General features: G+C 41.5%; 2 long non-coding RNA genes across 4 annotated transcripts; one reads left to right on the plus strand and one right to left on the minus strand.

Annotated features, from left to right (window-relative positions):
* Positions 1–283: 283 nt before the first annotated feature.
* Positions 284–16,731, minus strand: LOC309535582. Of its 2 annotated transcripts, none has more exons than XR_014221300.1 (3): positions 16,584–16,731; positions 2,216–2,290; positions 284–535 (listed from the first exon to the last, which is right to left on the minus strand). It is a non-coding gene; the product is annotated as an uncharacterized lncRNA (long non-coding RNA). The 2 variants fall into 2 exon arrangements; XR_014221301.1 differs by having other exon boundaries at positions 284–541.
* Positions 16,732–17,142: 411 nt separating this feature from the next.
* LOC309535579 lies at positions 17,143–23,532 on the plus strand. 2 transcript variants are annotated; one of them, XR_014221295.1, is made up of 3 exons: positions 17,220–17,406; positions 18,203–18,382; positions 23,410–23,532. It is a non-coding gene; the product is annotated as an uncharacterized lncRNA (long non-coding RNA). The 2 variants fall into 2 exon arrangements; XR_014221294.1 differs by lacking the exon at positions 23,410–23,532 and having other exon boundaries at positions 17,143–17,406; positions 18,203–18,430.
* The last annotated feature ends 725 nt before the right edge of the window (positions 23,533–24,257 follow it).

Below are 24,257 nucleotides of genomic sequence, written 5' to 3' on the forward strand. Positions count from 1 at the left end.
GGGATCCTATTGAAAACATGCCCTCCAACATTTCTCTGATGGAAATAGGGATGTCCTATATAATAATAATAATAATAATAATAATAATAATAATAATAATAATAATAATAGTAGTAGTAGTAGTAGTAGTATACCCCACCCATCTGACTGGGTTGTTCCAGCCCTCTGGATGGACTCCAACATATATAAAAAGAGAATGAAACATTAAACATTAAAAAAAAACTTCCCCATATAGGGCTGCCTCCAGCTGTCTTCTAAAGGCTGTATAGTTGCTTATCTTTTTGGCCCAAGGGTTGCATAACTCCACACCCTCCATCATTTCTCTGATGAAAATAGGGATGTCCTAAGGAAAAGTGGGACATTCCAGGTTCAAATCAGAAACCAGGATGGCTTCTCTAAATCCAGGCTTGTCAGACTCAGCTCCCTCATTCTTGTGGCTCTTGTTTTGTGCTTTTTGATCTTGCCACCAGTTTGTATGTTCTCCTCTGATGCTCCATTTCTCGGACAGCAAGAATAACAACAATAAATTTGAAACCTGAATCTTGGGAACAGAATGTGTTATATTATACGAAACTGAAGTAGGTAAACCTTCCTTTTGTGTACATTGATAGCAAAGCCTGGTACAGTCGATTTGGATTATTTGGTTACAGAATACTTAAAAGACTTATTTATGGGTTCACGGTAGATTACTTAGGCACACCAAACTGCTTGTAGTCAACGCATGCTGGTGTGGAGGGGGAGCAGGGAGACAATATTCACTTAGCAGCCTTCTGTGCAATGTTTGGCATTGATTAAAATTGTCCAGTGTGGCAAGGAGAATCAAAGGAGAAATAAGCAAGGTAAAACAGACCTTGGGATGCAGTCGACAGAGAAAGCCTGAGTTTTACTCTGCTGGGTCCCAGAAAATGCCCAGATTTCAACAAAGGATTGCCTCCAGCTCCCTTGTATATGTATGTGGGATACATAGCTCTTGCAGTGCCCTACAGCATCTATAATGCCATGGAAACAGCAAGCACTTCCAAAACAGTAAATGTCAGCCCTCTAACAGCAAGCCATGAAGATTTAGGAGCTTTCACAAAGAAATTATAGTTCCCTGCCATCCTGTCTGCATTTTTTCAGTGAGCTATATCAAAATATGGATGTGAGACTGGTGCACCCCCCCCAAATGCTGGGCTAGTTCCATGGCTTTCAAATCACATCTCTGTAAACCTAGGAGCATTGTGTTCTTAAAGCAGTCTGCACTATTTGAATTAAAAGCATTGGGTTTTTTTGTGGGGCTCTAGGAACCTGCTGTCTCCTCTGGAAGGCATACCCAATAGTTAATACCTTCTGGGCAGCTATAACTGGCCTGACACCTGCGGGTATAGGTTTATATATCAATTTTAATAAATAATAACAACAAATTAGTGCTGTTATGGTAACACTGTACACATGGGTCCATCTTTATGCCTTCTCTCATTTTCCAAGGGTGACAAGTCTTCTGTTGTGCTGAAACCACATGTTGGTTGCCACATGACCCGCAGTAGCACAAGGGTGCTATTTTTTTGTATGTTGTTTTCATTAATATATGCATTTTTGCAAACTTTAGTATGTGGATTTTTCTACATATTATTTGCCTGATAAACTGCAGTGCAAGATTTAAAGAAGTGTGAATCTTGAAGAATGGCTGTATTTTAGTTTATGCATTGTTTCAGAAAGCATGAATTACATAGGTTCGCCTTAAAATGCAAACTGAGTGGAATTGCTCCCTAATACCTAGTGAGAAGTAAATGTGTTTCATGTGTTCAGCCAGCGCATGCCTTTTTGCTTAGTTTTTCAAAATCAATTTACGTGCTTTTTGGAGCATGAGTGAATTTTTAAGCGCCTTAACTCTTTTCTTAAAGTGAAACCTTTTGATCCTAGATATATTGATAGATATCCCTTGAACTGCTTTCTAATCCACTGCTAAACTTGTTCCTCTCTCCATTTATTCATATTTGGCTGCTTGCAAGTATCTTGGTTTATTTGTATTGCCTTGCATGTTCCATACATACTGCGTGGCTTCCATGGCTAAGTCAGTGTTGGAAAAGGTGAGTGTTTAATGCTGCTTTTAACAAGATTTGATAGCTTAAGTCCCTGGTGGAATTATTTGACAAGCCCTACGTGGGTACGTTTTATTATCATTATTAATTGTTGCTGTGTGAGTCAGGATTGAAGAGTGGTAAGACAAACTCACCTGCCTGCCTTCATTCTCTTTGCTTTCAATCCTGCACCTTTGATTAGCCTTCCTTTCAGCCATGTGCATTTTTGTCTAATATTAAAGGTTACAAAAAGCTAATTACTGTGCAGAGAAGGTTACTGGTACATTTTCTAAAATATAACTTGTGTGTCTGACCTTGCATGTACTTGTATCGTTCTCTGTTATTTTTCATGTCAGGATGGCAAACAGGAATGATAATAGGGAAAGCAGATGCCACCTAGATTGGCTGTTGTAAGTGATGTGGGAGACGTGAATAAAGATAGGGCACAGGCACTCTTTCTTAATTTCCCATCTGCATCTTTCTTCTACAAAGGGTTTCCTGTATGATTAATATTACTGCATTGCTTTTGGAATGATAAACCAGGAAAATATATATCTACAAACCAGAGGTAGCACATCTGGTACACTCCACATGCTGTAGACTACAAATCCCACAGTTCTTTCTTATGCTGGCCGGGGCCAATGGAAGACAAATGCCACACCTGGCAGGCATCACCTTAGCAGCTGCTCATGTTAAAACAGCTCGATGTTAAAGCATCTTACTTGTGTGCAGCAGGTCCCAGGTATAATCCCTGCCATCTCTAGGTAGGGCTGGGAATGTCCCCTGTCTGAAAACTAGAAAAGTGCTGCCAGTCAGTGCAAAGGTAAAAAGGTAAAGGACCCCTGGATTGTTAAGTCCAGCCAAAGGCAACTATGGGGTGCAGTGCTCATCTTGCTATCAGGCTGAGGGAGCCGGCGTTTGTCCACAGACAGCTTTCTGTGTCAAGTGGCCAGCATGACTAAACCACTTCTGAAGCAACGGAACACCGTGACGGAAACCAGAGCGCATGGCAATGCCGTTCACCTCCACCTATTTATCTACTTGCACTGGCGTGCTTTCGGACTGCTAGGTTGCCGGGAGCTGGGACAGAGCAATGGGAGCTCACTCCATTGCAGGGATTTGAATTGTCAACGACAAGCCCAATAGGCTCAGTGGTTTAGACCACAGCGCCACCTGCATCAGTGTAGATAAAACTGAGCTAGATGAACCCATTGTGTGACTCAGTATGGTATGTGTATGTTCTTCCCATTTAACATTTCCTTAATTTTTGACAGCCTCCTTAGCTGGCTGTACTTCTGAGTTGTGGGGGGCAGGGAACCCATGGAACGAGTTACCTCAGGATGGTTTTAAATGAAGTGTGGAAAGCCAAGGAGGGTAGCTACTCAGCACCCAAGATCAGTGCAGTCATTGGTTTTGCTTTTAAGGGTAATACTTCATTTTACCATTCAATAAAACGCTTCTCTGTTTGTTTATTTAAAACTAACACACACACACACACACACAGAGAGAGAGAGAGAGAGAGAGAGAGAGAGAGATCTGAGCACCTGGAAAGGCTGCAGAGTGCAGACCGCTAGAGATATACAGTGGTAACTCGGGTTAAGTACTTAATTAGTTCCGGAGGTCCGTTCTTAACCTGAAACTGTTCTTAACCTGAAGCACCACTTTAGCTAATGGGGCCTCCTGCTGCTGCCGCGCCAGCAGAGCCCGATTTCTGTTCTTATGCTGAAGCAAATTTCTTAACCTGAAGCACTATTTCTGGGTTAGCAGAGTCTGTAACCTGAAGCGTATGTAACCCAAGGTATCACTGTAGAATCATAGAGATGGAAGGGATCCTGAGGATCATCTAGTCCAACCCCCTGCAATGCAGGGATATGCAGCTGTCCCGTACGAGGATCGAACCTGCGACCTTGGTGCTACCAACACCACACTCTAACCAACTGAGCTATCCAGCAGTAGAATAATAGAAAGGGCACTTTCAAACAACCCTTGGCAACTGTAAAAGTAAATTTACAATAAAGCATGCCCTACTGATTTTTTTCTATCCCCTTTGATGATTTTCAATGCAATTTATTTCTGCATTAATTGATGCAGAATGGTTAAAGAAAAGTAGAAATGGTTAAATGAAACTGGGATCTTGATGGATAAATGACCTGCCTGACCAAGTATAAGACAGTGCCTTGTGTTCACAAGAAAATGGTTTAACTTAATGATGAGCGGCAGTACTATGATGTCACTGGTACTAATCCCCACAAGGTGTGTAAGCCGATACATGTACATACTAACAGTGATGCTATACTGTAATGCCATGTTCAGCATTTTCTATGCTGCTCAGGTGCGCATCCCTCAAGAGCATTTATGTTTTCCAGGAGCGCAGGGCCATAAGGTCTGGACCTGGAAATCCTACTGCTTCACAAGTGCTAACTTTGAGGGCTGGGGCTGCTCTCATATTTCTTGCTCTCCTCTAATCTTGCAGGCCCTTGGATAATGAGAGGATGCTGGTGCAAGTCAAAAGAGAATGTTGCCCTTGGTCTTTAACAGCTCATTAAGGACAAATAGGCTTTTAGCTAATGAAAATCTAGAATTTGTATTAAAGGCTTCATAATGATATATAGTCAGAGGTGCTATACTATCCTGGGTAATTGGGAGTTTTATTTGTCTTTTTCTTCTGGGGGAGCATCGTGGACAATATTGGAGTTGTTCTAAACTAAAATAATTAATTGGGCTATAAAATGTAAGTACCCAGAGCTTTTGGGGATAGAGAAGCAGCTACTGCGTGAACATTAATGCTTCTCTTAGTGCTGACCTGAGATATGACCAGGGCATTATGAATTGGCCAAATACACATTAAATAATGCATATGAAAAGAAGCACACCACTGGGATGGGGGTGGGGAGGGGAATGAAGTTATTTTCTCTTGTTAAGGAGAAGAAGGAACATAAAGGGAAAGGGCATGCTATTTCTGTGGGACAACTCTGGAACTGATACAGTCACAATGGATTACATTCATAGGATGTGATCCACCAGGATTGCAGGAGCCCTGTTACAAATGAACGGCAGAGTCCACTCCATTCACACAAGATAATCTTTGTAGCTTTAGCAGTTGGAGAAGTGGAGAAAATCACTGGAGGACATTTCATTGACTATAGCAGGGTCAGGCCATGAACTGTCTTAAGGAAGGTCCTCCAGATGTTGTGTGCAACAGACCCATCTTTGGTGTGGAGGAGGCACGAACAGTGAAAATGGTTGGCTGTGAAAACGCTTGCAAGGTATTGAATTTTTTGCTTTCACAAAATGGCAAAGATGGAAATAACAATTCTTCCATATTATTATTATTTTTAAATTGTTTTAGAAGCCACACTGTCATAAAATAAATAAATAACAAGGCTGAATACACCATATAAAATAAAAACCAACAAAGGCTTCCATAAAAGACACAATAAATTCTGACCAGATTAGAAGGGAAATTAATGTTGCAAAGGCCTGTCCAAACAAGAAAGTCTTAAGATTCATCTGAATGGATCTGGTGAGGCAATGTATCACCAGAGGAAATTTAAGTCTTTTGGGGCTGAGTATAAAGAGGTACTCTTTTCTTAACACCAAGGGTATGTTAGTATCATTCGTACCACTCTCCTATGTAACAGAAAAGCTATAGCTTAGTTACGACTAACAGTTAAGGTGATGCTCAGTTGTATAAGGAGTCTTGAAAGAAATTAGCAACAGTGGGTTATGCTAGAGATGTTTTAAACACCATAAAAAGCCACATATGAGGTCTTGGAAGCTTGGAATATGTTGTTTGCTTTGAAGCTCACAATTATGCAAAATCCCTTTCTCACCATTAGTGTGACATTCACAATCTGCCAGCACAAACCTCTAGTAGATTAAGCGAAATGGGTTTCTAAATTGTATGTTATTGACTTTTCAATTATGCAGGCAATGGTGGGAAAGCTACCGGAGGAGATATAGATTATAGGATCTCTGTCCCAAGGAAGATCTGCAAACAAAGAGAAGCAGAGCAGCCTGGGATCAGTCTGATGAATATTGATGGTGTGTTGACGAGGTGCAAGGTGATGTATAGATAAATAAGCAATGTCCATGTGCCAAGGAACTGTTTGGTAGAGAGACAACAGTGGTATTAAAGAAGAAATCATCCTTGATGGCCATGGGAAGAGGGGAAAAAATCTTTATGGTTATGGTATTTAGCCTCTGAATGAACACATTGAAATCATCATGTAGTACAATTACTGGAACTTAATTCGTTTCTTTGTTGTGTCATTCTTCACATGGGCAAGCCTATTTTCCTTTTGTAATTACATTTGCTCGAAAACAGACACCCGAGTATAAGCTGACACTGGGATGACAAATGGACACAAATGGACCAAAGCAAACAAAGTATAGATTTGTTAACCCTTCATTCTCCCCTCTGTCCACTAGCAGTACCTTGGAAAGGGCCAGGTAGGAGGATAGTGCTTTCATTCTGGCCGGTTGTTTGATAAACCAACTCTATTATTGCACTCCAGAGAATGCCAAGCTGAATTCCAATTAAATCAGGGGGACATTGTAACCAATGGGTCACAATCAATTATTGCATATGTATACCTTGAACACACTACCCTGAGCAGTGAGATATTTCCCTTGGAGATACTGTTCTCACTGTGCCCCTTATCTTATACAAGAACAATTCTCATACGGACTTGCTCCAAAAGTTTATTATGAGACTTAAAGCTTATATTGACTAATTATTCCAGTAATTAATGCAGAACAGCATGTGAGCATAGGTAGGAATCATGGGCACCTTTAACTTTAACACCTTTAACATTCATACCTTAAGACATGAAAGAATCTAGTCTGAGAGAGGAAATAAAGTGGGTGAGCATAGCATTACAATATGATATCTCTATAAAATAGAGAATGTAATAGAATAATCATTTCTTACTTGTACCCCAGCTACTCTGGGTAGCTTCTAAGAGAATGTTAAAAAGTCCCAGCTCCCTATAGAACAGTCTATGGTTGGACAGATGGATTTAGAGCTGGATGCCAAAAGCAGGCTTGAGGTTTCTATGCCTGAAAACAGTAAGCTCTCTCCTTCTAAATCAGATGTTGCAAACCCCAATACCCAGTGTCCTTGAGACTGGTGGAGTTAAGGACTATGAGAAATCATTGGAACCCAATATGCTTCTGAACCCATGGAAAAAACTGATCTTAAATAGGATTTTGAATTTCACAGGAGTGCATGTGAAAGGGAGGGGCTTCATGATGTGGAAGGGGAAAATAAAAGAGGGTCTTTGGAAATAAGAGTTTGCAACTTTACTTCCAGATGTGTTCCAGGGCTGCCATCTTGCCTGCATTGCTAATTTTCATGTGCTATGGAGTAAAGATACACTAAAATTCAATACTAGCAATTAGCTGTATAAACAGTGCTTTTAAAAAAAAATGTTTAGGGGTACTCTCACTTTCCTACTCATATTGAAATACTGCCCCTCAGTGAGGTCAAACTTAGATTCACAAAATGTTTAGGGGTATGCGTCCCCACAGAAAAAAAGCACTGGGTATAAACAGAACTAGCACATTGGCAAAAATTCCTCCCACCAATACAAGACCATACTAACCAGTTCTACTCTGGATCATGTAGCATCTAGCATTTTCCTATCTTCAGACAAGCCAATGAACAAGTTGGCTGACAAACTAGAAAGAAGCACTTGCCATAAAAAAGGTGGGAGGGGGAGAGAGAAAATCCAAAGTATGTTCCTGGGGAGAATGGTTTACCCATGCTACCTGAGCTGCAGAATTAAAACGGAAAATATAATTAAGCGTTTAGACACAATAGGCATTGCATTTATGGGCAATTGCTAACCCAGCATACCTTTGGTTGTGTAATAAGGCCAGGTGGGTTTTATAGCCCACAGAGTACAGTAATCACTTTCAAATGAGCTGCCTGGAGAGTATTATTGCATGATGTGAAAAAGAAATTATGGATCAAAATAATAAAACAGTCAGATGTGAACACTAACTAGGGTCATATTATGGCCATGGATGAATATGAACAATGCAAGTTAATCAGATGGCATTGATAGAGGATAAACGAAGAGGGCATGTGATTAGGACATGTGTATAAGCTTTATTTCTAATTCAGACTCAGATTCCTCAAGCTGATTTGACCTCTTTATACTCAGCATTCAGTCAATGGTGATGACCAACTGTCCCACAACACTCAAAGGTATTTTGTAGAGCATTAGAAAAAGTTAAAATCCCCAAGTAGGGATATTTTTCCTGTAAGACCAATTGCAGTCGTTAACAGTCGTCAACAGGTTTACCACACCTATCAGCCATTCACCCATTCCCACCACCCTTCTGAGTAATACCCCTCCCTACCCTCTCACTATATATAAGGGTCTGGTGACTTCTGTTTCCGTGTACAGTGGTACCTCGGGTTACATACGCTTCAGGTTTCAGACTCTGCTAACCCAGAAATAGTGCTTCAGGTTAAGAACTTTGCTTCAGGATGAGAACAGAAATTGTGCTCTGGTGGTGTGGCAGCAGCAGGAGGCCCCATTAGCTAAAGTGGTGCTTCAGGTTAAGACCAGTTTCAGGTTAAGTACAGACCTCCAGAACGAATTAAGTACTTAACCCGAGGTACCACTGTATCCGAAGAAGTGTGCATGAACACGAAAGTTCATACCAATAACAAACTTAGTTGGTCTTTTAGGTGCTACTGGAAGGATTTTTTAAATTTTTGTTTCCTCTGACTATAGATATCCTGCTCCCGACCTCCAAGAGGAGGGGAGCTTCCCACTGGGTCAAAGAGACAGTATAATATGCCTGCCTTCTTTCAGGCTGTGTAAGGCACACCTAAGATGTAGGGGGTATGATCCACAGTGGCAGGGGAATGGGGGCGACACCACAGTTGCCACTGTGCTGTAAGTGGGCTGGTTCACATGATATGGTAAGTCAAACTATGTATGCTGTAATGTAACTTGGATCCTCGATGGTCCTTTTTACTGTCACATTGCCCTAAGACAAGGTCTGACTATGGGTTGTATCCAATGCTCAGAGTAGACCCATTGGAGTTAATAAGCATAACTAATTTAGAATTATTAATTTCAATAGATCTTGTCTGAGTAGAGCTTAGCTGGATAGCTGTGATTCATGCATTGGACTAGCTGACTCTTCCAGCTCTACAGTTCTATGATTCTAACCCTTAGTGTATTGTCCGAACCAGAGCCTCATGGCAAAGCAATGACCACAAGCTGTAGCCCAGATGTCTTCTTTGAATTTAAGCCACCTTCTTCTCATCTCTGCAACCCCTCCTTAGCTACTGTTGAAAAATCAGAGCCTGCATTGCTAAACTAGTTTTTGCAGACATCTCAAGGGATGTTTGGAACCAAGCACTTTACACTTTCATCCAGGCTTGCAAATAACTGTCCAGGGTTGTTGGAAGTGTAGAAATTGCTCCCCAGGTCAATGAGTTCTGGCTTAGACCCTCTGCGGGTCTCCAACAGGAATTTAGCCCATAAAAACAATAATACCAGGTTGAGTCAGACTCTGGCAGACATGCATGGTTTACTGAGTCAGCACTTTTCCTGCCAGAAACCTCTATCTTTTGTTCTGCAAGCAGCATTTTGTTAATCTTTTCATCCAGTTATTTGCAATAGCATCATAACATTGTAAAAGAGCCAGTGTGGTGTAGTGGTTAAGAGCGGTAGTCTCATAATCTGGGGAACCGGGTTCGCGTCTCCGCTCCTCCACATGCAGCTGCTGGGTGACCTTGGGCCAGTCACACTTCTCTGAAGTCTCTCAGCCCCACTCACCTCACAGAGTGTTTGTTGTGGGGGAGGAAGGGAAAGGAGAATGTTAGCTGCTTTGAGACTCCTGAAGGGGAGTGAAAGGCGGGATATCAAATCCTGACTCCCTCCTCTGGCAACCTGCACAGAATTTTGCTTAATCGGTTGCCATCAATTTGATTTTAACTAATTTTTATAATGAAATATTTTTAGAATGTATGATTATTTGATTGTTTATTTGATTGTTGTTAGCCGCCCTGAGCCCGGCTCAGCTGGGGAGGGCGGGATATAAATAAAATTTATTATTATTATTATTATTATTATTATTATTATTATTATTCTAAAAGTTTAGCTGGACTCCCACCGGCAGGAGAGGAGAGGAGATTTGATCTAATCCTCCTCTCCTCCTACAGGCAGCAGTGCTGCCTTCCATGTTCTGCTGGAGGTTACCCCAATCCTCTAGAGCAGGTTTTTCAGGGGACACTGGAGACTGCAGGGAGACAGGGGGAAGCACTTGTTCGGACTTGACCATTCAGCAAGCACTGACTCTCATATCTAGGCACAATATCTAGTCATTGGGAGAAGACAGGACATGCCTGAAATGGAGTAGCTGAGAGAATCCCTAGGTATGAAAGAAGCATGATATTTTCTTAAGCAAACATACCATAACTTGTCTTTTTAAATATAACCCACAAAGTTACAACAAAGGCAAACTGTGCCCTATGCATTTTAGTCTGCTAATCCATGTCCAGCATTTATTTTGTTGGTTTGCACTTTACACTTTACAGAACTCACCATTCCTTTCTGAAAAGGCAAGGGCTATACTGTTTGATACCGCATATTGTTTTTACAGTGATTCCATCCCACATCACGCTGAGGTGGGGGTGGGACCTGGTGGTCCGAACGGAACCGAATTGTTGTTATTCCCAGAGGAAAGCTTCTTGGTTTTTAGGATATGTTCTTTTAAACATTTCTTAAGTTGGTTATAGACCATCTCCCAGAATTCTTTTATTATTCTACAAGACCACCATGAGTGATAAAATGTACCAATTATTTCTTTACATTTCCAGCATGGGTCACTTTTAGTTCTAAACATTTTAGCTGGTTTACTTGGCATCAAGTACCACCTGTGGATCATTTTTAAATGGTTCTCTTTTAACGCATAACTAGCAGTGAATTTTAAAATTATTTCCCACAAATGTTCCAATAGGTTCAGATCAAAATTATGACCCACATCTTGTGCCCATTTGATCATAGATTTCATAAGTTTTTCTTTAGTTTCCCAATCCTATACATTTTAGATAAATTTTAACTCCACATCTTAATATTTCTTTTTTGAATTATGATGGTTTTTCTGCAAATCCCAATTTCTTATCTACCTTAAATTTTGAATTGACTTGATGACAGTTTAGCCATGTTCTTTAATCTCTTCATCCCCCCCCCCCATTTCTGGTTCTCCTTCTAAAGTCTAACAAATCATTATAGGTACCCCAGTTATCACTCATATTACTATTTTTCCTTGTCTCAGCTTCTGTTGAGGATAACCACCATGGTGTTTTGTTTTCTAATGAAATGTTGTATTTTCCCACACCCTAATTAAGTTTTTTCTAATAACATGGTTGGCGAAGCTTTTACGTATTCCCACTTTGCCATACCAAATACAGGCATGCCAGCCTTGTTTGGCATCATGACCCTCCAAATCAAGCCACTGTGTGTTTTCTAGCAATATCCAGTCATTTATCCAACACAGGCAGGCAGCTTCAAAATACAGTACAATTCCAAATCTGGGAGTGCAAAACCTCCTCTGTCTTTTATATCAATAAGAATCCTATGTTTTATCTTAGGTTTCTTTCCCCTCCAGATAAACTTAGACAGGTCTTTTCTCCAATCTTTTAGGCATTGTGTATCATTAAGGATTGGGATTGTTTGGACTAAAAATAGCATTTTTGGGAGAATATTCACTTTTATCACTGAGATTCTCCCCATTAATGATAATTGCATTCTGCCCCATCTTGACAAGACAGAAGTACTGTTTCAGGGGGACAGGATGTTGGCAGGTGTGGAGGACTCCCTGGTCCTGAACGGGGTAACTGTGCCCCTGAAGGATCAGGTGTGCAGCCTGGGAGTCATTCGAGACTCACAGCTGTCCATGGAGGCACAGGTCAATTCTGTGTCCAGGGCAGCTGTTTATCAGCTCCATCTCGTATGCAGGCTGAGACCCTACCTGCCTGCAGACTGTCTCGCCAGAGAGGTTCATGCTCTGGTTATCTCTTGCTTGGACTACTGCAATGTGCTCTATGTGGGGCTACCTTTGAAGGTGACCTGGAAACCACAACTAATTCAGAATGCGGCAGCTAGACTGGTGACTGGGAGCAGCTGCTGAGACCACATAACACCGATCTTGAAAGACCTATACTGGCTCCCAGTACGTTTCCAAGCACAATTCAAAGTGTTGGTGCTGACCTTTAAAGCCGTAAACGGCCCTGGTCCAGTATACCTGAAGGAGCATCTCCACCCCCATCGTTCTGCCCGGACACTGAGGTCCCGTGCCAAGGGCCTTCTGGCAGTTCTGGTCTGCTGCGAAGGGAATGGAGGCACACTCCAAGTTGTCTGATTAAAAGATGACATGGTCCAGGCTGCCAGGGCTTTGGGGGTGAGTGCAAGGGCTAGGCATCCCCACAAAAAAACTCCCCATGGAAGAGTGGGGAATCCAGCTAGATGGGTGGGGCATAAATAATAAATTATTATTATTTATTATTATTATATATCAATATCTTTATTCCCCTCACATTTTCACATAGTTATATTTATAGATGTTATGATTGTTTGTTGATACCCATACTCCTAAATCACCCTTTTCACTATTTTCCAGCCAGTAAAGTCCCCTAATTTCATTTTAACTTGGTTATCTATGTTTTTAACTAACATTTTGGTTTTATCTTTATTTATTTTAAAACCTGCCAATTTTCCAAATTCATTTATCTCCTTTAATAATTCTAGTATACCTTCTAAAGGTTGTTCCATGGTTAAGACAATACCATCTGCAAAAGCTTTTGTTTTATAATGTTGTTTGACCACTTTGAGGGTATGCTATAGCATACGAGCTATTGATATGGTCAAGCACTATGTTTCAAGTACCATCCAAAATGATCATGTAGTATCGACAAGAGGCGATGCTCTGTGCTGTGACAGTGAAAGTAAATCCACGCTTTCAGTGATGTAGTTGAAGGTTCAAAATCAGCACCGCGGACACATACCTACCTTTCCCCACTGAATCTGAACAAGACTTGCCCCGTGTTTCATTTTGCCTACTGCATAGCCTCATAGTTTCCTCCTGTAAGCCCCAACCGCCTTAATCTGTTCCATAATTTATAAGGCAGCTGACCTTAGCATCAGCCAAGCTATTGAGCAAACACTGGAGAGTATTAAACTCCGTTTAGCCAGTGTTCTTGCAGAAGCCCTTGGAGTACATGAATACTGTTCAACACTCAAGTGGCTATCTGGGGACTGTTGCACTTGTCTTGCTAAAAACCATCCCATTGTCTTGCAAGGCTGACAGATTCATTCGTTACAGTTCCAAGAAAAGAGAAAGAGAGGGAGGGAGGGAGGGAGAAAGATTGACCAATTGCCTCCTTTTCCACATCTACGGTTAAAGAGATAATGCAGATGTACCTAGCCCCTGTTTAAGTACTCTGTTACTAAGGAAACAAACTTGTCAAGCATGAGCCATGTGGGAATAATGGTGATTTATTTAGAAAAGGGAAGGTTTGTCATTTTGAGCTCACTACTACAAAATTGCTTTTTGATTACCTTCAAGCTTATTGCATTGTCTTGTCACAATAAACTATGGAAACAAGTGGAAAGGTTAATAATTGTGGGATCTGTCCTTGTCAATTTCTTCTGAGGAAGGTCACCCAGCAGGCTCATGCCCCTGGTAGAACATGCTGGGAAAATAAAAAAAGGTCCCAAATAGGAAGCTAGAACATCATCACTATTATTGCTGTTGTCTGTGAAATGACACAACCCATCAACAATGTAGAGGGGAGGGGCTTACACCTGGATTTTCCAGATTCCTTCCATATGTCTTCTCCCCACCCCCTCCACACACAGTGGCATAAAATGGAATATTATTTAACGGAATTCTGGGCCAAAATGACAGGGCACTGTCCATCTCTCTCAATAAAGCATTTCTGTTTGTAAAAATATACACATTTGAACATAATGCTAAACCATGGCTTAGCATTTTGTGGTTTACCTGCAGCAAGCCTTGGGCTTCCATGCTCCTTCCTTCACAAGGCATTGGAAGCATCTGCTTCTGCCTTACATTAGCCTCAGTTCAGTGTTATATCTAAACCCTAAACTGTGGTTAGTTTTGCCTATGTTTTTTTGAAGCAAGTCAGCTTCATAACCCATGGTTTGCAGTTAGTTGGTTTAAAAAAAACTATGGTTAAGTTTATCAAGGTGCAAACTTTACAACAAGCTGTGATTAATCTAAAACATAAGTGAACATGTAGTGAAGAAGAAGAAGAAGAGTTTGGATTTGATATCCCGCCTTTCACTCCCTTTAAGGAGTCTCAAAGCGGCTAACATTCTCCTTTCCATTCCTCCCCCACAACAAACACTCTGTGAGGTGAGTGGGGCTGAGAGACTTCGGAGAAGTGTGACTGGCCCAAGGTCACCCAGCAGCTGCATGTGGAGGAGCGGAGACGCGAACCCGGTTCCCCAGATTACGAGTCCACCGCTCTTAACCACTACACCACAGTGCCAGAGGAGGAGGGGAGAAATAGTGAAGCCTGTGACTTACGGTAGCTCATCCTTGTAATGTTAAATTATGGTTTATGGCTTTAAAGGTTAATAACATCAGCACATTAGATTGGGCCTGGAAACAGATAGGTAGGTAATGTAACAGTTGTGGCTTCTCCCAAAGAACCTCATGAACTATAATTACCGTAGTTAAGGATGCTGTGAGTTGTTAGGATACTGCTATTCCCCTCATAGAGCTCACAGAGTTCCATCGGAAGGGATTGATAGTTAAGCCATTTTGAGGGGAATAGGTGGTCTCTTAAAAACTCTCAGCACCCTTGACAAACCACAGTTGCCAGGTTCCTTGGGGCGAGCCTATGTCTGTTTAAAGTGATATGATACTGCTTTAAATGTAGGGCCAGCTCATCCCATTTTGCTACTTGAGGCAAAACGGGAAGTACTGCCCTGCCCTGCCACTGCCACCCTGCACTTTGCTGCCTGCCCCGCTGCCTGTGCTACCAGCAGAGAAGTGACACAGTCATCGGTACTGATTTCTCTTGAGATCTCTCACACAGTCCATGAGACCTTGTGAGATTTCGGTGAGATTTCACTTGAAGTCAGTGCTTTTGCCAGTGCCACTCCTCCACCAATGGCAGAGGTGGCGCCCATGGGGGCATCACCTCAAAGGTTTTCAGTGCCCGAGGCAGCTGCCTCAGCTTGCCTCATGGGTGGGCTGGGTCTGCTTAAATTTATAGTGCAGATGCGGCCATAGTTCTGCAGGTTTCACTATAGTGCAGTGACTTGCCAGCAAAAACTTGGAGTGTAAAGATCTGTAGCAGGTAGACTTTTTGCTGGCTTGTTTTAACAAACATTTGATAAATAAACAACTTGGATATATTCACCTTCTACCCTGGGGGCCAGGGAAATCAATGAACAAATTTAAGATTGACATAATTTAGTTGTATTTGTAAATCATTTTTATTTTACTCATTTTTGTGAGGCATTTCCCAAAATTATGGGATTTGTTTTATGCGATATACGTAGGAGTGCGTGAGAAACATTTCCCCTACTGTGCACCTTGAGTGTGCGCTGCTCTGTTCATTTGGTCTGTCAGCGTCTAAGGCATGTTTTCTGGTTATTCTTCAAAATAGTCATGTGGAGTCAGATTATATTTTTAAAAGGTTCCCTGCGGTCCCAGCATGCTTAGCTCCACTGAAAACCTTTGCATGGCTAATACTTTGGAAACTGCTGACTTTGGGAGAAAAATTGTCTCCTAACTGTCTACCAGGCAATGGTAGTTAATTTATATCCTGCTTCTCAGAAGAAAATGCATTTTTTTAAATGTTTGGATTGTTCTTGTACATTTTCCTTGAGAATTCCTGCACATTGACTTTTAAAAAATCACTTTTTTTTTAGCTTGGTTGCTTGCAAAATGGCTACCTCATACTTGGTAATGGTTAATTGGTCTTTGCCCTGCGGAAAGCAAAGACTATTGGGTATTGCATCACTGTCTCATAGCAAAGGTTATAAAAAGGGCTTCCTTCAGACTACAAACTGATAAGTCAAAAATAATTTGGTAGACAACCTCTTTTCATATTTGCGGGATTTACATTAGTGTCATGGTGTTAATATTGTTCTCAGTGTGTGTGTGTGTGTGTGTGTAATATCTGCCCAGCTGTTTATGTAACAAGAAGACCAGTCTCTTAACCTAGATATTTGTCCACATTAAAGCATATTCTGTCATTGACTGTCAAACATCCTGTGAATATATTTTTAAAAGGCTTAAATGAATCTCAGGAGAAAAGGAAGCCCTAAAGCTAGACTTGATAATCCAGAGGATTCTTCCAACCATCTGCTGCCTAGCCTTGAAGGACACTATCAGGCTAATGGCTTCTCCCTTCCCACCCAGCATCATATTTATGGCAACTGTGATGTGTTAACTATTTTTAAACTTAGAAGTTCTGCCTTTACCTTAAGCAGTCATTAAAAAAAATGCATTCACTTGGCTGTCTTGACTTTGTGTCTGTGTGCTTATCTCAGAGTTCCCTGTTCATATTTCATTTTGGAAGCAAGAAATCAGCCAAATATATGTGGCTAGAAGGGCTCATCCTGAGTACAATATGTCTGAAATATGCAAAACCAGAAGAATCTTTGGTAAGACAAGCATCTTACATTTATGTCTAAACTGGTTTTTTCTTGATGGTCTAAAAATCTTTAGCCATTTCTTCCTCAAATTTAATCATGATCACTCAATTTCTCTGTAAACATATGAAACTGTTTTACAGAGACCATTGGTTACTCTCATTGTAATTCAGGGGTCACGGCGATAGCTGCTGTGGGTGCCAGTGTGCCTAGCAGCAGGGGCAGATTTTGGTCTTTCAAATTTCAGCAGCATCCTATGTAAGCCCAAAGTTTGGCACCCCCCACCCTCTACTCTGCTCAATTCACGATGGCATAGTTGTGATACCATGCAGCCCCCTAAGCATGGCACCGAGTGCAGCAGAAACAGTTGTGCTGCCCTAAATCCACCTCTGCCAGTAGTTCCTCCTGCATTGTAAGAAAAACACTGGGGCCTTATTTGAATAGTCAAACGTCTGGCATCTGGTGGGCGGGGCTTTTGTGTTGTGCTCTGGAATCAGCCCCTCCCTTCGGGTGTTCAGTTAGAGAGGCCAACTGTCATTCTTGCCTCATGATGTTGTTTTAGTTTCTCTCAGACAGTATGATACTGTGTTACAATTTGTATTGTTAAAGCTTTGTTCGACGTGGGCTTACTTTGCTGAAAGAAAAGAAACTCTGCTGAAGAATAGTGGAATATCCTAAACTGGGTGAGGGAGGGGATATTCCCAGTCTGACAGGAGGATTGATTTTTTTTAAAAAAAAATCACCCCACCCTCCACAACATGCATTGACCATGATAGGGAAATATTCCCTCAAAAATCCACAATGCATGAGAGAGACTCTTATCTTTTCCTGCCCAGTTCCTGTTTGCACTGGCTCAGCTACCTTTACCCTAAACACACCCCTTAAACATTTTCTCATATTGTTGGATACAAGCATTGGACCCCCAGCCTCTCAGCTGTGGTTGCGTGTGGTGGTGTAGTTACCTCTCCCCACCCTTGATGAGGTAGCTGATGGTGGGGGAGGGGGGCATGTCTGGACTATTTGGGAACCTTGTCTCTTTTTTGGGCTCTTTTGCTTGTGGCAGCCATTTTGTGCTGTGGCACACCCCACAACAGCTATGTTGTATTATGGCATGTGGCCCACCCACATGGCTGCCATTTTGTGACTGGCAGCCAGCGCAGTTGTTTAAAATCCCAGATGTGCCCACTGGCACAAAAAAATGGCAACTTTTGGAGTGGCTCAAAATTGCTGACTTTTGTGACCACCTAGGAACTTACGCGCACAAGTCTGTATCATATGAGGTAAAACCATTCAGAGAAGCAGCTCTGAATTAGGCTCTGCTAATGAATGCGCAGTATGTTTAGGAAGTGGCTGAAGTCCCTCTTTGCTGCTGTCAATCAGCGTTAAGTGCCCTTTCATGCTCTCTTGTTGAGTTCTGCAAGGTGGGGCAAGAAAAAAATATTTCCTCACTTGTATCTGTCTTTAATCTCTTCCCTGCAGGGACTGCTTGCCTGATGTTTAAGCAGAAAATGAATAATACAAAGATAAGAAGATGCAGCATAAATTACTAATGGCAAATTAACAGCACATCCCCAGGACAACAGCAGTGGCAAGAACATGGACGACACCTGTTATGCTCCACGTTTAAGAGCACTTCGATGGAATTATTTATCAGCATAAGTAATTTCCATTAACTTTAACTGAATAAAAATGCAGAGAACACATTAATCACAGTATATTAAGTATTTCATTCAAATTAGCCCTAATTGCCAATCTTATTTGATGCACTAAATTTAGGTTGCTTAATACTTATTGTAATGAATATTTTAACCCAATTGTATTGCAGCATCCATGGCGGTATACTGTCATTACTGGAGCCACATATTTGGAACTAATGGGTTTATGCAGTAATAAAAGCAATGGCAGACAGTATGGCTTTGTTTGTGATGGGGTGGTAACCACTTAAGAGTTCCAGGGGACTCTAGGTCATGTTGAGCTGCTGTTTTTTAAATAGTACATAGTATAGCATTAAGTAGCATCTTGTGTGTGGTTATAACGGGCAGTTGATTATTTCAAATTAAAAGCACTGACCATGCTGTGCACATGTATTTGGCTATGTCTGCTGCTTATATTGTTCATTTCCTACACTACCATAAATGAAATTATGCCAAGACATCTAGGACAAAGCAACTGCAGCACTGCAGTTGTCGTATCCTGGACGTCTTGGCATTTATTGATGCATAGAAAATTAACAATATAAGCAGCAGCCATAGTACTGCCAAGGTGCAGTAGACTGCCAAATGAGTAGTGCTATTATTGCCAAGCATGGTGGCATTAGAGACAGATTTCTTATTTCCTGTACCAATGTGACTGCTGCTGAGGAAAGAACTGCAGCAGACAGTTCAGGAGAGTATGTTCTGGACCTGGCAGTCAGGTGATACTAGGCAGCCACTCCTGTCTGCAATAAATTCAGCAGACCTACTGCTTTCTTTTTAGTCTGTCTGAACAACATTGGTCATGGAGGACAACAGCCTATCCCTGTGTCACCCACCCATCCATGGCCACTACACTTCTTTGTTTTTGGCTCTAAGCTTTAACTGGCTTAAAGGTATCTCACTTACGGTATATATGGTGTGCAAGTCTTCGCTGGGGAGAGAATTGGAACAGAATTCCTAATAGAAAACTCTTAGTATCTTTTCCAAACTACAGTATCTGTTTCAAACTACAGTTTCCACACCTGTGATAGAGGGGCGGTAGATGAAAAGTGAGATTTTTTTTTTTAAGCTTACCATTTATTTATTTTATGAAAGTGAGGTATGGATATTTTCATGTCTAAGAGTTTTCTGTGGTATGATTGCATATTTATACCTCACTTCACTTACTGTACTATTTTATTGACTCATTTTAGATCTAGGATTGTTGAATTATGATATAGCTTTATATAAATTTACATATATTTTATCAGCTTTGTTAAATTTTAATTTATAATAAACTTTATTATGCAGATGAGGGGGTGGAGACTTGCTGGGAAGCTAATACTGGCTTTCTGGCACATTTAATTCTAAAACAAAACAGACATTCACATGCGGTTCTATTAATACTTGTCAGGAACAGAAATGTGCAAAGCAATTCTGAGCGGAAAACATTTTCTTTGCTGTTCTAGTGGAAATGCATCTTAGCAAACTTTCTGTACAATAACTGGCTACCGTAAAGAAATCTCGATAGCTTTGGCAATTTCAGTGCCTTGTTGGTATGCACTGGGGGAGCCATCTGAGAAAAGGACCTTCTTTGCACCCTGTTGAGGCTAGGAACACTGCAATCTGGAAGTCAGACTGGAGTGCATGGGAGCAGCAATCTGCTCATTTTGAGAATGTTGTCATGAGAACACTGCTGCTCCTCCTCCACTTCTGAGTGCCTTAACAGAGTGCTGAGCATTTCAGTTGGTTTCCTCTCATTAAATGATCTTAAACTGTAAGGTTCTATACTTAGGCAGGAAGAACCAGCTGCCCAAATTTAAGTTGGGCTTGCCAGAAAAAGATCTTCATAGACCACAAGCTTACCATTGTGATGCAGCAGGGAAAAAACCCCTAATGCTAGGTTGCATCAACAGAAGTATAGCGTCCTGATCAAGGGAAGTAATAGTCTCACTCTATTCTGCCTTGGTCAGACCACATCTGGAGTACTATGTCTAGCTCTGGGCACTACTATTTAAGAATGGTATTGACAAACTAGAATGTGTGCAGAGAAAGGCAACCAACATGATTTGGAAAACAAGTTTGATGAGGAACGGTTAAGGATGTTGGCTAAGTGTAGCCAGGAAAAGAGGAGACAGAGAGGAGATATGATAGCCACCTCCAAATATCTAAAAAGCTGCCACATGGCAGATGGAGCAAGCTTGTTTTCTCCTGCTCCACAGGGTAGGACCCAAACCAAGGGAATTATGTTACAAGAAAGGATATTCATAATTATTGTTGTTGTTGTTTTATTTATACCCTGCCTATCTGGATAGGTTTCCGCAGCCGCTGTAGGCAGCTTCTGGCAGAATATAAAAACATAATAAAACTAAACATCAGGAAGAACTTTCTGACAATAAGAGCTGTTCAACAGTGTTGTTCACAGGTTGGATGGCTGGCTGTCTTGGATACCTTAGTTGAGAATCCTGCATTGTAGGTTGGGCTCCCTTCCAGCTCTACAATTCTATGATTCTATCAGATGCTTTTCTGCAGCACTCATCTCCATCTCATGTTTTTATTGGTATGTTTGAGTTCTAAACCATTTCCTCTACGGAAGGCTCCAGGGATATTTTTTCAGTGCTAGGTGAAGACATTTTGTAGTTTAATTGTCTCATATTGTGCTTTGCTTTGAATTATTTTGTTTTTTGCACGTTATAGTTTATAAATTGCTTTGAGATGCTAATGCAAAGCAACTAATAAGTTAAATAAATAATAGTAACAACCCGCAAATAGTTAAAATGAACAAATTTTCTTGAACCATACTTGTGTAAAGCAACACAGCAATTGCCCACAAAGAACTAAATGCATAAGTACTTGGTTTTAACGTATGAACAATGCAGATTTCTGAATCCAAAGAAAAAAATAGACAATTGGTGTTTGCAAACTTTGTAGTCAGCCAGTTCAAACTTCTATTCAGTCCACCAATGTGCTGGGTACTTCAGAGCAAACCACTTCAGTCCCAAAAGCAGTCAACCAACCACAGAAAATAGATATGGTACATGGCATCATATCGACATTTAGAACCTAACAAAGGTTTCACTGTGGAACCCCCTACCAGCTTTCCCTCACTCATGTTTTATTCAGGTAACTTTGGGAATGGAAAGAAGCAAGTCCGGAGGCTGATCCACACCAGACCTAATTTAGGGGCTGGATTATTTCTTCAGCTACATAAGATGGCTTCCCTGATTTGATATTAATTCCCTTAATTATTTCTGATAGCGACTGGGAAACGAGGTGGTGTGGGGTGGGTGTTGCCTTTCACTACAGAAAACACTTTAAGGTCTCAGGCTTAATGATGAGCAGATGAAAATATACAGAAAGTTCAGACAGATGGTTATGGGGTGGGGAGCACAGCAACACACAAGCAAAAACACAATAGCTCTTGGATGCATTTAAATGCCATTCTTTTCTTTCGTATACCTTTTTATTTTCTGCAGTATAAGCCTGGACATTACTTCTACTGCCTATTACCAGACAACCCTTTGTTTTAAAGGAATGCCCCCCTTTCCTAAACATTACGGCTCCATAGAAGTAATGGATAGCCTTTATTATTGAACAAACCAACTCCTCAGCACTACATCAAGCAGAGGCTGAAGCTCCAGGGTTATACTTTGCAGTGGCCCTTATATCTGGGGATGTCGATCTGACAATCCTTCTTCATCTTTTGAAGTGGTTGCCTGTAAAGGGGCTATTGTATGGCTGTGGTTGAGCTTATAACTTGGATATATCCAACAAAGCCATCTAATTCTGAGAATAGAGAGGATTGATGGTTACAGTAAACGGTATAAAAGCTTTTGGAAATCCAAGGAGTTCTGGCTTGTGCACCTCATAACAAGATATAGCATTGCTGGACAGCTTCTTTATCATAATAACAGAAGCAAGGTAATGACCATCACCCCAGTCCTGATAACTGACCCACTAAGGAATATATGGTTCTGTGTACACACAGCATCTTTACACCCTATTTATCATTTGAATATGTTATGTTGCCGAATCTTGTAGCTGTAATTGCAAACTATGAGGCAATGCATGATTATATTTTCTAATTTCACTCCCTGCCTTATCTCATTAATGCAAGCCTGAGGGAGAACATGCTCACTTCATCCTCCAGAGCCGATAAATGTCCACTCTAGTTTTTGCTGTCCTCAGGTGGTTCAAAGGAGCCAAATGTATACATCCCTCCTTTTCCAGGTCTCTAGCCCGAGGGAATGAAAAGGGTAGTAAGGCAGCCGCTGGCCAGATGGGGTAGTCAGTTGCTTCAACAGATGGTCTCCCAATCTATTTTCTGACAAAGCTACTGTTGATCACACTCCTATGAATTCAGTCCAGGAGGTCAAGAAACTAAGTTGCTATGGAAATTTCCCTTGCATAATTGCAAGTTGAAAACAGTTAGAATTCATGAGGCAATGCAACTCCATACTCGTCTCATTAAACAGGTGTTGCATGTTTCATACTAAGCAGATGCCATGTTACAAACACTAAAAACCAGCCTCTGGGTCAAGAAAGCATCTTAATTCAAGACATGATTTAAGGGCATTTCTAGGTTTCCTTGTCCTCAGTGGAATCTGAACATTCCGTGAAAGTTAACCTCCTATCTAAAAGGCTGTCCTGACAAACATCCAAACTTCTCCCTCATTGCAAGGGAACACATCCTTCATAGCTACATTCATTTTGTAGAACTACCTTGCATACTAACTACTCAGACAGATCTGCTTATTCTCTGAACGTATAGGGGGAGGGCTGTAGTTCAGTGGTAGAGCATCTGAGCTGCATACAGAAGGACTCAAGTTCCATCCTCAGCATTTCAAAAGAACTGGAAACGTCTCCTTTCTGAAGTCCTTAGAGCTGCAGCCAGTCAGTATACACAATATGCAGCCAGATGGACCAATGATCTGACTCAGTATGAGGCAGCATTTTATGATCCCACCATCACATTTCTCCTGGTTGTTGACAAGAGGCATTCTTATCCTCTAGAAATCTGAGGGCATCTGACAGTGCAGAAAATTTGAAGAACCTTTGAAGGTTCTTCTGCAGCCCACCCTGAACCTTTGGCTCTCAAGTCACTGCAAATATGTGAGATCTTGCCCACTTTGAAACTTTGCCCACTTCATTGCACTTGGGCTCCCATTGCAGCCTGCCGGAACCCTACTGTCCCCCTCCTTGTATGCAATGGTAACACTCCTTGCCTCCATCTCTCCACAGAGCAAGTCATGTCAAGCTGTTGGTTTAGAACCCAATGATTGCTGGGCAGAGTTGAGAAAGCCTCCAGAGTGATGCCTCCAGGAGCCACTGCCAGTCAGTATAGGCCAGGGATGGGAAACATGTGGCCTCCAAGATGTTGTTGGACTGCAACTTGCATGATCCCTAGCAACTGGCCTTGCAGGTGGAGGGTGATGAGAGCTGTAGTCCAACAACAACTGGAGGATCACAGGTTTCCCCATCCCTGGTGGTAGACAATGGTGACCTAGATGCTCTAATAGACCAGTGCTCTAATTCAGCTTCACGAGTGCTCAGGGCTTATCCTCACCTTTTGCCCCACTCTTTCAAGGCCCACAGGTCCACACTTTAAAGCTCTGTTTCTGAGTGCACCCCACTTTTTTCCGCTCTGTAGTTTCTCCTGCAAATCGAAGCAAACGGCACTTCGGGTTTTGTGTGGATTACCGTTTGCTCCGACAGAAAGCACAGAGGAAAGGTAAGCGTGGCCTCCCTCATTCTGTGATTTGGTAGACTTGCAGGTACCACATGTTTTGACACACATTTGTCTTAGTTGCATTTTGTACCTTTAAAATGTTAGTCATTCCCCCTGAAAAAACATGATGGGT

This window comes from Podarcis vaucheri (genome assembly GCF_965113315.1).
Source record: "Podarcis vaucheri genome assembly, chromosome: 6".
Taxonomy (NCBI): domain Eukaryota; kingdom Metazoa; phylum Chordata; class Lepidosauria; order Squamata; family Lacertidae; genus Podarcis; species Podarcis vaucheri.